This window comes from Canis lupus, chromosome 11, assembly GCF_003254725.2.
Source record: "Canis lupus dingo isolate Sandy chromosome 11, ASM325472v2, whole genome shotgun sequence".
NCBI classification, from domain to species: Eukaryota; Metazoa; Chordata; class Mammalia; order Carnivora; family Canidae; genus Canis; species Canis lupus.
In genome coordinates, this window is record NC_064253.1 from 14,373,342 (window position 1) to 14,386,350 (window position 13,009).

Here is a 13,009-nt window from a genome sequence, read left to right on the forward strand (position 1 = left end):
CAAAATGTGTCTCTCATCGCGTCAGCGAAGTGCTGTAAGCTCCTTGGAGAGGAGGTTCTATATTTATGCAGAATGTTGTCATCTAGATGCTGGTATTTACTAGATTTTATTTCATAACATTTTTTTTTCCAATCAAACTAGCTGGATTGAATTTCAAGACTGAGCTTTCCTTTTGGTGGTGGTGGTAGGGAACGGGGAGGTTGAAGAGCATCAAATCAAAATCTAATGAAGTTTCTAATGATCAAATAAATAATCACTTGACATTTATTGCCATGCTTGGCAATCTGCAGAAATGGAATAGAGCAGAGATGCCTAAAGCCCCATTTCCCATAGATTTACATTATGCTACCACACAGAATTAAGCTGACATAAGCTCTTTAAGACCCACTAAAGCAGCAGATTTTGCACAACTTGTTTAGATTTTTTTTTCCTTCTCCATGATCCCATATTCCCTGAATAACTCTTTCTATCCATTTTCCATTCCTTGTTCTTTTGAGAGGCCTGCTGGAGCCTTCCCTTCATGTCATTTCAGGCTATAACCCTGCAGTTTGAGTTTATCTTCGCTGTAAAATGCAACAGTAATTTATATGCTCCCTTACCCCAGCCTCCTCTGAGGCACTGGCTGCCAGCTGTCTACCCAGCAGTTTAAAGAAAGAGTGGTAATGAGCCAAAGTGCGGCGGGGGGGTAGGGTGTGGGGAGGGGGGGCACATCAGAGCACTTGATTTCTGCTTCCTGAGTGAGCACTGGATCCACATAAATGGCATTTTCTGGTGCTGACTGACAGCGAACGGCATAACCTCCTTCCTCCCCTGCAGCCCCACCTCCCCCCTCCTGCTTCACACCAGCCTTATGGGGGACAAGTTTTCTTGTTTCTTCCTTTCATTTCTGAGGCATGGAGAACACAGTGAAAAGATGAGACGAAGCCTGGGGCAGCCGTGATGTGACATGGGGTGTGAGTTTTGAGTACAAACCTTGCCCCTCTGTACCAAGAAAATGCTCTTGGAGCTCTAAGACAAAGCTGTCCAGTGGCTTAACACACTTGACACCGTTAGATTTTAGCTGGACTATTGTGGGTCTGTTTTTTGATGCGATTCAGTTGAGGTTTCTTTTCTTTTTAAAAAATATTCCAAGCAGTAGACTTCTCTGCCCTGTATATTTCATAAAAAAATAGAGCACCATCATTTTTGTCTCAAATTCAAAATCTACCTCCCCTAAACTCTCTCTCTCCTATTTGGGGACAGGGGCGTAAAATATGCCCCCTTTCATGCACAGTAGCACACACAACAAGTTCAGGGAGTGCAATTCAGTATAAGGCAGCCACAAAGGATTTTTCCCTTATACTGCTAAAACCATATGGTTCTGTTTTGCCAGTCCATTGAAAAAAAAAAATCCCACTCCACAAAAGAGAAAGAAAAGGTTTGAAACTCTCTGTATATATGTTCAGTATTAAAGCTGCCACTGTGTAGAAGATAGAGATAGGCCCTGGCATATCCAATCCCTTTTCCATGATATTTCTGAATGTGTTGACTATTAACATCTCCAAGGAAGACCCTGTCACTTTAGGGTTCACATCTCTCACATCTTGCTTTAGCTTCATGTAATCTCAATTTTTGTCCAAAACTGATAAATCTTGGCAGACACTGGCAAAGCAAAAGCTAGGAGCTGTATTGAACAGGCAATAGGCTGAGCTCCAGATCAGTGGGATGCAATATGAAGGAAGGAGGGAAGCAGCACTTAACTCTTGCAGGTGCTGGTCACAACAGAAGGTCTTTTTGTATCATTTGTCTTTCTTTAGGTAAGTCCATTGGCCACAATTGTACTTTCTACTGAGAAATGATTCACCAGTCTGCTAAAGACTTCAATATCGTGTGTGTGTGTGTGTGTGTGTGTGTGTGTGTGTGTGTGTTTATAACTGGAAAATATAGGAAAGATTTCCATGTTTAGAAAATGTAAATTTCCCTGAGGTTTCAAAGTGAATAGCTTCTTTCTGGCTGTTTAACATAATAGCTTTGTGATGTTTCATTATAACTACAATTTGAGAGGAACTTACAGAGAGAAAACAAGAGAAAGATAACAAGAGGTTATTTTTCTCTATGTATCCTTCTATACTTTCAGCAAAAGATAAACTGGAGTCTTGACAATATTTCTTCTTATTTACCTTCCAAGTGGTACTAGATTTATGATGAAGGAAAGTAGATCAGAAAGACCAATGTATTTCTGGTGTTTTCTAAATGCAAAATTCACACCCATTCTACTATTAAGGAATTGTGGTGTGACTGTACTTACTGGTTCTAAGGCCTTTGAAAAGTACAAGCTTCCCAGAAGCTAATCCTACTATAAAAAGTTCTCCAAAACAAAAACACTTTGGAAAGCCCCCAAAATATACCCTATATCCTACTTATATATTGACCTGGAATCAGAACAACTTTCCAAATCCAAAGCAATATGAAATATAGTGACTAGAAAAAGGGTAAGATGAAGAGAATTCAGACAGGCCAGATCGACTAGCTTTATGAAAATTCTAAGCATAAACCATTAATCATAGAGCAATCGTACCTCCCATTTTTTTTTTTTATTGGTGGAGGTTTGGAGGAGTAAAATGGTAACAGTGGTATGGAATCATTTCGCATTTAAACTAAGAAAGCAGGTGAATCTGGAAGTTTTTGTATGTGATGATATATTGCCAGGGGCATTTTAAGAATGCAGTGTTTTGAAACCTGGGATTGATTGTTGATCCTTCTAAATCAGCATTTGCTTTCACTGATACTCAAATAGGGCTGACTTACTTGAAAGAAATTATCTTTATATAGAATTAACTGTGCTTTTCTGTATGTAAAAAGTTTAATCCATTTTCATATAATAGACTTGGATACACTATAAAGTAACCCAATTAACCAAAACCAAAACAAACATAAAATCTTCAACTCCCTATAAAGGTGGAGATTAGCACAATCACTACTTCCTAGCAGAAGGACTCTGTGATAAGAGCAGAAGTTTAAAAAGGAAAAGGATGCAGGATAAAAGAGTAGAAATGATTTAAAAGGATGTCAGGAGCAGACTCTGCTGGAGAGTGACTAGCAGAAGGCATGGATTTATCTACTCTGAAGCATGCTCTTGCCTTTCGTTCTGAGCAGGATCCCTAGAGAAGCTGAATAGATGACTCAAAGTAAAAGGCATCAACCCTAGAAAATAATACATAAAGAATTACGGTGTAGAGGTTGGGCAATAATTGAGATGACTATTTATATGTCTTTTTTTTTTCAAATTTAATGTCCTTTGAACTAACTGTGGTTTGAGGTTAATCTTAGGGTTAAAAAAAAAAAAAACTACTACAATGTATAGGTAAGATCAAAGTCTTTTAGCATCCCCAGCCCTTGGGATTAATAAATCACTTTTAGAACATTCTTACTATATTTAGTAGTGAAATATCCATTGTGATAGTAGCATAGAAAATGCTGCCATCTAGACCCAAATTTCATTTCACTGGGGCTGTTATCACCCTTCCCTAAATTACTAAGTACTAATTTGACCTGATGATGTGTCATTCAGCACAAGCTTCTTTAAAAAATTCTGCAATTTTAGTTTTTTAACCTAAATACATACATTCAGACTATTTACACACATACACACACAGCCTGACTTTGACTGAAATGTTCTTCTTTAAGATGGAAATTTCATTTTGCACCTGAGTTAACTGAAGAGCTACATGGATCAAATGTTTTTCCTCCACACAGAAACGTACCAGGTAATAAAGCTGTCTTTGTAGTAAACTGAAAACTCACTACGTAAAAAGCACTAATTTGGTGACTATGTTAAACACACATTTATATAAAATAGTTCCGGCCCTGGAGGCACTTAGAACTAGTGAGGAGGGAAAAAAAGCTTACAAAATTTGGAAAATTGCCAGCTACAGTCAGCAATAAGTGCCAAGTGAGTGGTGTAAAGAATAAAGGCTCTCAGATTTCAGAGGAGGAAGCATTGTTTTCCAGTGGGGTGGCCTGGGAAACGTTTGCATAGCTGAAAAGTTATGGGTTTTAAGGTTGGAGAAGGAAAGGGTCAGGCATCCAAGAATGATGGGAAAGATCACCAAGCAGGATAGAGAAGGATGAGGGCAGAGAATGCTATAGATAAAAGCCGGGATATGAACATGGGAGAAAATAATCTGTTAAAGTGCACGGATGCACAAATGTTTATTAAGATACTACAGGTACCTAGCACTGTCTTATGTACTGGGGATATTAAAGTGATAAACTCTTTGACACCCAGGGATACTTCATAACAAAGGCCAACCCTCTTGGGCAGCATGATGTAAGAGCCCTGTGTTCCATCCTGGCTGTGTCTAAACCATAGCTGAGGGATCCCTGGGTGGCGCAGCGGTTTGGCGCCTGCCTTTGGCCCAGGGCGCGATCCTGGAGACCCAGGATCGAATCCCACATCGGGCTCCCGGTGCATGGAGCCTGCTTCTCCCTCTGCCTGTGTCTCTGCCTCTCTCTCTCTCTGTAACTATCATAAATAAATAAAAAATTAAAAAAAAAAAAAAAAAAAAAAAAAAAAAAAAAAAAATAAATAAACCATAGCTGATGTTACAACTCATCATGTCTTACAAAATAATAAAATATACAACCACATACATCATGGGGACCAAATAAACTCAACACAAATTCACTGAGCACCAACTATGTGCTAGGCACTGTGCGGGGTTAGCTACAGAATTGAGAACATAGCTAGTGATTAGAACAAGGAAGCAGTCTTTTTTTAAAAATAGGTCCCATGCCCAATGTGGGACTTGCACTCACAACCCTAAAATCAATAGTCGAATGCTCTACAGATTGAGCCAGCCAGGTGCCCCAAGAAGGCAGTATAGAAAAGCTTGGAGCTTTGGCTGTGAAAATTTTTGACTTGGGTTCCAGCTCTTTGATTTACTAATTTGCAACCATGGACAATTTAACCTCTTTCAATCTCAATTTCTTCATCTTTAAAATAGAAATAACAATAACACCTACTTCCTGGAGCTCTTTTGAGAAATCTCTAATGAAATTCATGAAAAGCACACCTAAGTGCTCAAAAATAATGTTAGCTGTTACTAAGAATGCCCCATGCACCTAAATTCATTCTGCAATCCATTCTCTCCTGTCCTTTCTCTTTTATGGATTGGGCAGGCTGATTTCCACTTTGCTTTCCTGTTTGGAATGGGTAGGGGCTAGGGAGGTAAAGATAATCAGGTTAACAGTAACAAAATACAACAAAATTTGCTAAAGTTATTGACTAGCACTGTTCTGAGCACTTTACATGCATGAATTCATAATAATGAATGTATTATTACAGTAAATTATCAGTACAAATTGTCATTCTAATAAACTGCTATATGTCATTCTAAAAATTTCTAACCCCAAATAATATTGGCATAGAAAAAGTTTGGCTGTGTGTATTAAGGGCAAAGCAAGAAAACAAGAAGTAGAATCTACGTGTATTATTAGCTATATTATTTCTTTTTGATTGTGTCCGGTAAAAAAAAAAATTAAGAATGAAATACATATCTGTACTGTAAGAGAAACATTGTGTGCCAAACAATTTCAGCCAGTAGTTTATATGCAACAGACACAGGAAACATGTAAACCAATAGAGATACCCAAACTCCTAGTTTTAACACTGGACATTCCCTACATTGTGATACGTAATTAGCTATGAATTAAACATCAATGAGGAGCACTGTTTTTAAACAACTATGGCATTTTTAAACTTTCATGTTTGATGTATGTAATGTTTACCTTTCTCAACAAGTAATCAGAAATAAAAAAGCTTCATTCAGGAAAGTGCATGACTGTGATCAAAACTGCACAGTTTTTTTCTAAATTAAGGTTTTTGCAAAATGGAAACCAACACATTGGAGAAAATATTTAATTGTATCAGTAAATGCATGGTTTTTAGGAACAGTTTTCTGGATTATCATAAGTTTGCTTGGAAATAACGTAGCATTTTAGATGTTTGAATTGCTTTTTTTTTAACTATAAATTTGGACTCACAACTTGTACTGATCCCATAAGTACTGTGCAAAACTACAGGACACAATTTCCTATCTCTTGAACTAGGACTAACAAAACTGTCTGAAATACCTCTGAACCTCAAATATTTACCAAACAATCATATAGCAAGTTAAAAGCAAATTAATAGGAAATACTTAGCAGGTTTTTTTTTAAAAAGAATATGGATAGCTTTAAAAATAAGAGCCAATTTGCTTGGCAAAATAATACGGTTTGGTCCACATCAACACCCTAAATCACAAAAGCCTGTTCTGTGAGAATTGTGGAACTCAGAGAGTAATTCTAATTCAATGGCTATGTCATGTAAAGTGACTTTTGGAAAATACACTCATTGAATGATCTAAGTCTTACAGGCCCCAATATATTCTGTGTTTAACCAGTTACTACTAGCAGCAAAGAAATGTGGTCTCCATCCTCAACAGGGAATTTTCTTTCTTGGACAGAACTTAGAGTTCAGTGTTCAAGCCAGAGATAAATCAATAAAAGTCTCTACACTAGAATTTTCTTGTTAGAGAAAAAAAGTGGAGAAAAATGAGGTTTGGGATTTCTTTTCTTCTTATACTTCTATTTTGTCTTTTCTAGGCTATTCCTTCCTTCTCTTCTTTTTTCTGTTTTCTCAAATATCCACGTGCAAAAATCATGTCCAAAGCCTCTCCAATTTCATTAATTTCTCCTTCATCATATTCTTTTTCAAATTCTCCCTTGAATCCTCCTCCTTTCTAGATTCCGAGATCCATGTGGGGACCTAATGGGTGTGTGTATGTGTGTACGCATTTATACACACATATACAGATTTGCAATTAATAGTAACTTTGAATGGTAGGAGTTAGGCCAGGGTGACAAGGAAGAGGAAGGTCGTGGTTTTGGTGTCTAAAAGCCATAGTCTATGGATGAGGAATTAGAGACCTAAGAATTCTATCAGTCTTAAGTCATCTAGGGGCTGATTGCAGAGCATAAATTGACCCTAGACCTCTTGACTGCAAGGACCTGCCTGGTATTCGAAGCTGGAGAATCTTTTCAAAAACATTAATAGGCATTAGTAGAACGTTCAATATTAGTTTTCAATGCTGTACTTCCAACACCAATTCACATGTAGCATGAATGCTTAAAGATAAATGAGTTTACAAAGTTTGATGCTCAGAAGAAAAACAAAGGAAAGGAAATGAATACTTCAGAAGGAGTCAGATCATATTACCCTAGATTCTTAGCCTTAGGTTCAAGCAATGCGGAGGAACCACTTGGTTTAGAATGCCTCTGAATTCCTTTAGTCCCTTAGGCCAGTTAAAGAGAAATGATCTGACTGTTGTGCATCTGCTAGTGATTGAAGGAAAATGGGAAGCATTGCTTTAGTTCCCTGTTCAAGAAATACATAGCACAATGGCTATTGTGAAAGAAAACACTGTAAGTCACAGAGGACCCAGCCTGACTAATGAATGTGAGACACCGCCAACATATGGGGAGCTACTGCTGAATAGAGACAGAAGAATTACCAAAAATGTGCCAGAGAGAAAAAACAAAGTAATATATTGCAAAGATGTGTGTGTGCTAGTTCCTATGTTATTCGCAATATTCAGTCAGCTATAAAGTGGAGAGAGTTGTATTTCCAACGAAATGTTCTTGAGAACTCTCCTCCCCTCCCCCCTGCTTTAGTTCTCTAAACATTCTTCCCAGGAAGCCTATGTGATGACATAAGAGAAGTCTGATTATCTAGGGAGACTTTACAGGCATTTAAACCAACATGACTGCCATGTAGCACTGGAAAGATTCTCATATAGATTTGGAATCAGCTGTGATTAAATAAAAATAAAATTTGTGTTTCGTAAGGGGTATGATATTTTACAAAAGGAGGTAAAGTAAGACCAAGCTATTTGCAATTGACAGAGCAGATTAAAGTATAAATTACGGTAAAATGGAATTTACCCTTTCCTAGCATGCCCATTTTAATAATGCTTGCTCTTGACCTCTGAGAACTAGAAAGTCAGGGAATAAAAGTATGTAGGCGGCAGTGGTATTTGTTTTGGTCCAGCAGGATTTCTTGGATCTAAAGGTTGAATGGGAATCTTCTTTCTAAGCCAAATGTGTCCTAAGCCAGAAATTTCTCAGGCTCAACTCAAACTTAACTTCAAACTAAGGTTTGCCAGAAGAGTTAGAAAGAGCCAGGAAGAGCCCGAGAGAGCCAGAGAGAGAGAGAGAGAGAATAAGAGACAGACAGACTCCTTTAAGAAAACAGGTTTAATCTATAAAGAATGAAGTCATAGATTGTAGCTTTTGCATTTCTCACATGCTAGGTAAAAAATAACAGATTAACTTAAAACTTATTTTGGTATCGTCTTATCACATGACTCTTCTCAAACCACTAAGTACCCAGCATAATACCCATACTTGCTTCCTAATATACAAAGACAGACCAACTCCAACTTTTATTCTTTTGGTACTGTTATTATTTTCTCTGTGATTAACCCTAAAAAAAGGTTTGTGTTTGGAAAAAAAAAATATTGGCTCATCCTCAACTCTGAACCTGGGAACCTCTAAGAGTTGACTTTTTGCACAATACTGTTGCCAGATTATATTTTAGATAATTTAATGAATGATGCCAAAATCACTTTTTTTTCTAGAAAAATGCTTTTATTCTAATGTAAACCCAAGACAATAATAAATACTTGAATATTAACTGTTCTAAAAATAGTGTTTTCAAAATGGATACAGTGGATTAACCTTAAAGAAAATACAGAACTCTAGAGTGTTCTGGAATGTTCTGCATTTTTTCCTAAGCAATTTGAAAAACCATGGCAAGTAAGTGAAGAAAGAGTAATAATAAAGGGATTTGTTGCATTCATGTTCATGTCACATTCAAGAGCCTGTGAAATTATTTTGCACGGAAATCTAAAATGCTAGACTAATTCTTGGCATAACTCAAAAGCAAGTACTTACTTGTTCACACTTCTTGGTCTCTTCCAAATATAATAAGAACAGCTTTGGAGATGCTTCTCCAAGCAAAATAGCTTTGTGGGGGAAAAAAATCTTCAATGTAGTTCTAGCTGTAGGACTTAGATTAGTTTGTGGAGGTCTGAGTCTTTTGATAACAGTATATTCTTACATATGAAGTAGAAATTTCAATTTGAATAAAAGAAATATGTGACATAGAAATCTGTCTTGTTTTTAAGAGAAAGTATAACAAACAATCCTCTTCTTTACAGTTTAGGATCTCCAATACACGAACAGTGAAAAAAATCTTTGTAGCCAAGAAGAACCCAGTTGTACTATACCCAATAAGTGTCAAAACTAGTTCATTTAACGGTTAATAGTAAATAAGGGTTAACTTGTAGTTAATAGTCAGACTGACAGGGTTTTGGTCATACTGCCCAAGGAAGCTGGGAAAGACAGTTACTGGGATGTTTAAGCACCATCTCTCCAAAGTACTTACAGGAACTTCACCAAACATAGGAAGGGTAGTCAAATGGTTCTGGGCAACTAGCAAACATAACAAATGTCAACTCAAGCCTAGGCTTTGGCTTTGTCCACATTAATATATTCCATCTTAAACATCCCCATAACATGCCAGTGCTTAACACAAATTTACTTTTCTTCTCCCCATAGAGGCACAATCAAAATTCTCATCAGTTAACAAATCTAGCACTCTCCCTCCAGTTCTATCACTACATAATGACAGAATTGAAACTAAAAGCTATTGTGATATTAATCATCTCCAATATACCCTGCATAAGATAGCGAGGAAAGAAGAGAAGAGAAGGTAAGGGGTGGGTGGAGAATCACAGCAAGTATTGTAAAAACAATAATCTTTATTTCTGGGATTATTTGGGCGATATAGCTGGCACTAGTAAGTTCCCTCTTCCGCTACCCATTCTATACTCATTTTCCTTCAGTAGCACCTCGGCTAATTTGAGATTCTTTGCCTGGTGAGGTTATTTAAAACTTCATTCATAAGAAATCTGCCTGCATTGGATATTATATAATTTCTAAGAGGCAGTCCCTGCCCAAGGGAATATTCTTCTTTACCATTGCTTAGCAGTTATCTTATTTTTCTTGATAACTAGGAAAAAGTGCCCCAGTAAGTATAGAAACTCCCTTTTTGCCTATTTGTTCAGCGGCCATGGGCAGACTCAGCTTCTTTTTTTTTTTCAAGATTTTATTTATTTATTCATGAGAGAGAGAGAGACAGAGACAGAGACATAGGCAGATGGAGAAGCAGGCTCCACATGGAGAGCCTGATGTGGGACTCAATTCCAGGACTCCAGGATCATGACCCGAGCCAAAGGCAGATGCTCAACCCAGGTGCCCTCAGACTCCACTTCTAATTTGATGGAACCATTGTCCCCTGGTGGAAGCATTCATACATTAAGCCCTAATATCTCCACATCAGTAGAGTCTAGGGTAAAGATGATGTGGAACAAAATTTGGAAAGTGTATCATTGACTGTAAGAGTAAGTAGTTACTCTTGCTTCTGTCCCTTTTTTGCCCAGACCCATGTGTTTTGGCCATAGGAGAATGATCACAAAATACCAGCCACTGGTTTGTTCTATGCCAGATTCTAGAGAACAGATGCCCATCTCACAAAGTCCTCCAGAAATTGCAGAAATCAGGTTTCAAAAGATCTATCATCATTTCATAAGGCCAAATACTTCATATATGATGATAAACAAGCCATTTAATAAGTCCACAGGTAGGGTCTTCAGCGGAAGCATGGTAGACAAATAAAGGGAACATAAATACATATAGTCATCTATTCCAGAAGAAGAAGGATATATTTGAACTATTGTCATATGGCTGGCTGACTCATCTAAGGTAGAGGACTGTATCCAGTCTCAGCCTTGGTCACTGTTGTTGGCCAACTGGTCCTCTATGAATGATGATAATCAGCCTCAGTGACAGTAAATATCTATTGGTGAACTCATGCAAAATTTTATTCCTCATACCATGGCTACATTGTTTATGACTCTTTCAGAAAACACTGAAGCACCTTTTCTGCCAGGAAAGAAGTTGACTGATATACATACCGTAGTGTTGTATGGATGTCACTATCTACCCAAGTGTTGAAATTCTTTTCCACACCAGAGCCTCATCATGATCACTCACATGGAAAAATACGTATTTTTAAACTCAGAAGCTCACCCAGATCATTCTTACACAATCTTCTTTTTCACAAAATAACACCCTCCCGCCCCAAATTCTACTCCTTCCACAATTACACAATTAGCTGCTGCTCTGTATCAGTGAAGATATGTAGCTTCAGACATCTCTTTATCAGACAAAATGGATAATGAAATTCACCACTTGGAATTATGCCCACAGGGAGGGTGACCTTTTCCAGTGTTTTTCAGACCTCCATAGCTACAAAAGTCTCGATAACCTGCCTCTGGCTGTCAGCATGTAGTGCAACATTTTCTGTTATCCAAATTCAGAGACATCCCCTTCAGGTCATGGAAACTACCTATGAAGCCATAGGTATTGACTGGGGTAGGGATGGCAATCTGAGAGAAGTGTGCCCATTGGGAATGCTCACATAAGTTATCTGTGCTTTTAAGCTAGGTCTCTGTATATCACTATAATTCATAATAAACTGTTGCTAGCCTTCTGACTTTATTGCTTCCTGGAAAGTTCAAAATGGAAACCTCAGATTACATAGGCAGCTGTTAACTGATGACCAGGCATCCAGTCTACATGTGTGACCAGGGCAAAGCCAGGAGCTGTTTTTCATAAGGAGAAGAGGCACGGCTTTGCTCCAAAATCATTGGGTGTCCATGGTAAGTATTCTGCTGTGTCTTTCTACCAATTCAGACAGCTTCCTAATCTCCTATAAACACCCTAGCACCATCAAGTCACTGGTTCAGAGGACACAGTGCCTTGCCTTGTAGCCCAGACCAGCAGGAAGCATTTCCCAAACTCTGTTCATCTATCAGGTATAAACTGATTCCAAACATCAAACAGATCTACAAAACATTCTATTGTTTGCTTGTTTATTTAAAGGGTAGTGGATATAAGATATAGCAACCAACTTTCACTTTAAAAAGGCACTTTGACATAAACAGGGTCCAGAAACATCATCTAGTTCCCAGAATTCTAACTATTTTAATGGAATTTATTTTCTACTCTCTAGCAGTCATGTTATCTTTCATGGATTCTAGAATACACACTACTTTCCAGGTCCTATAGACATATCACTATAGCTGTTGTGGCCTTCATGTGATTGACGAATCTAAATAACCATCTGCCAGGTAAAAGTCATGGCTTCCGATATTCTTTGCTCATTGACGTAAGTGTTAAAAAAGGAAAAAGATTTTCCAGCTCAGCAGCTGTGTAACAGTTACCAGAGCCTGGGTTGATTTGCCCACATATACAATAACAGCTGCAATGGAAGATATGGCCTAATTAAGCTCATGATAATCACTGTCATTGTGCCAGACCCATGTGCCTTCTGCACAGGTCTACCATGTGAGTTTAAGAGATTTTGATAGACATCATCATTCAGGCAAACAAACCATTTCCAACACTTAAGCCAGGACATAATTTTTGCGTCATCTATCTTATGCGTACTTCCCTAAAACTTTACACTGATAGAAATCATGGTCTTCCTTCCCTCAACCCACCTCCTCAGCACTCCTTGTCAAACACATTTTCCAAATGTTTGCTGATATACAGAAAAGCAATCTCTCAATGGCTTTGATATGCAAGCTATCATCTCCCAGATTTGATTTTGTACTTGGTGTTACAAATTTCAGTCCCTCTAGAGCATTCTGTGTGATGTGACTTTTGATACAGGTCTGAGGACTGGTAGAGGTGGAGCTTGAAAAGTCCTGATTTTCACTTCAAAGGTGACGATTCCAGGTAAGGTCAATCTGAAGGCTTTAGGCACAAACGGGACAGCCTGAGCAAGATGAGGGGGCGTGGTGGGAGAGGGTTATTGCTTCGGACAACGGATCATCAGTGGAATATGAGGCACTGGGGTATC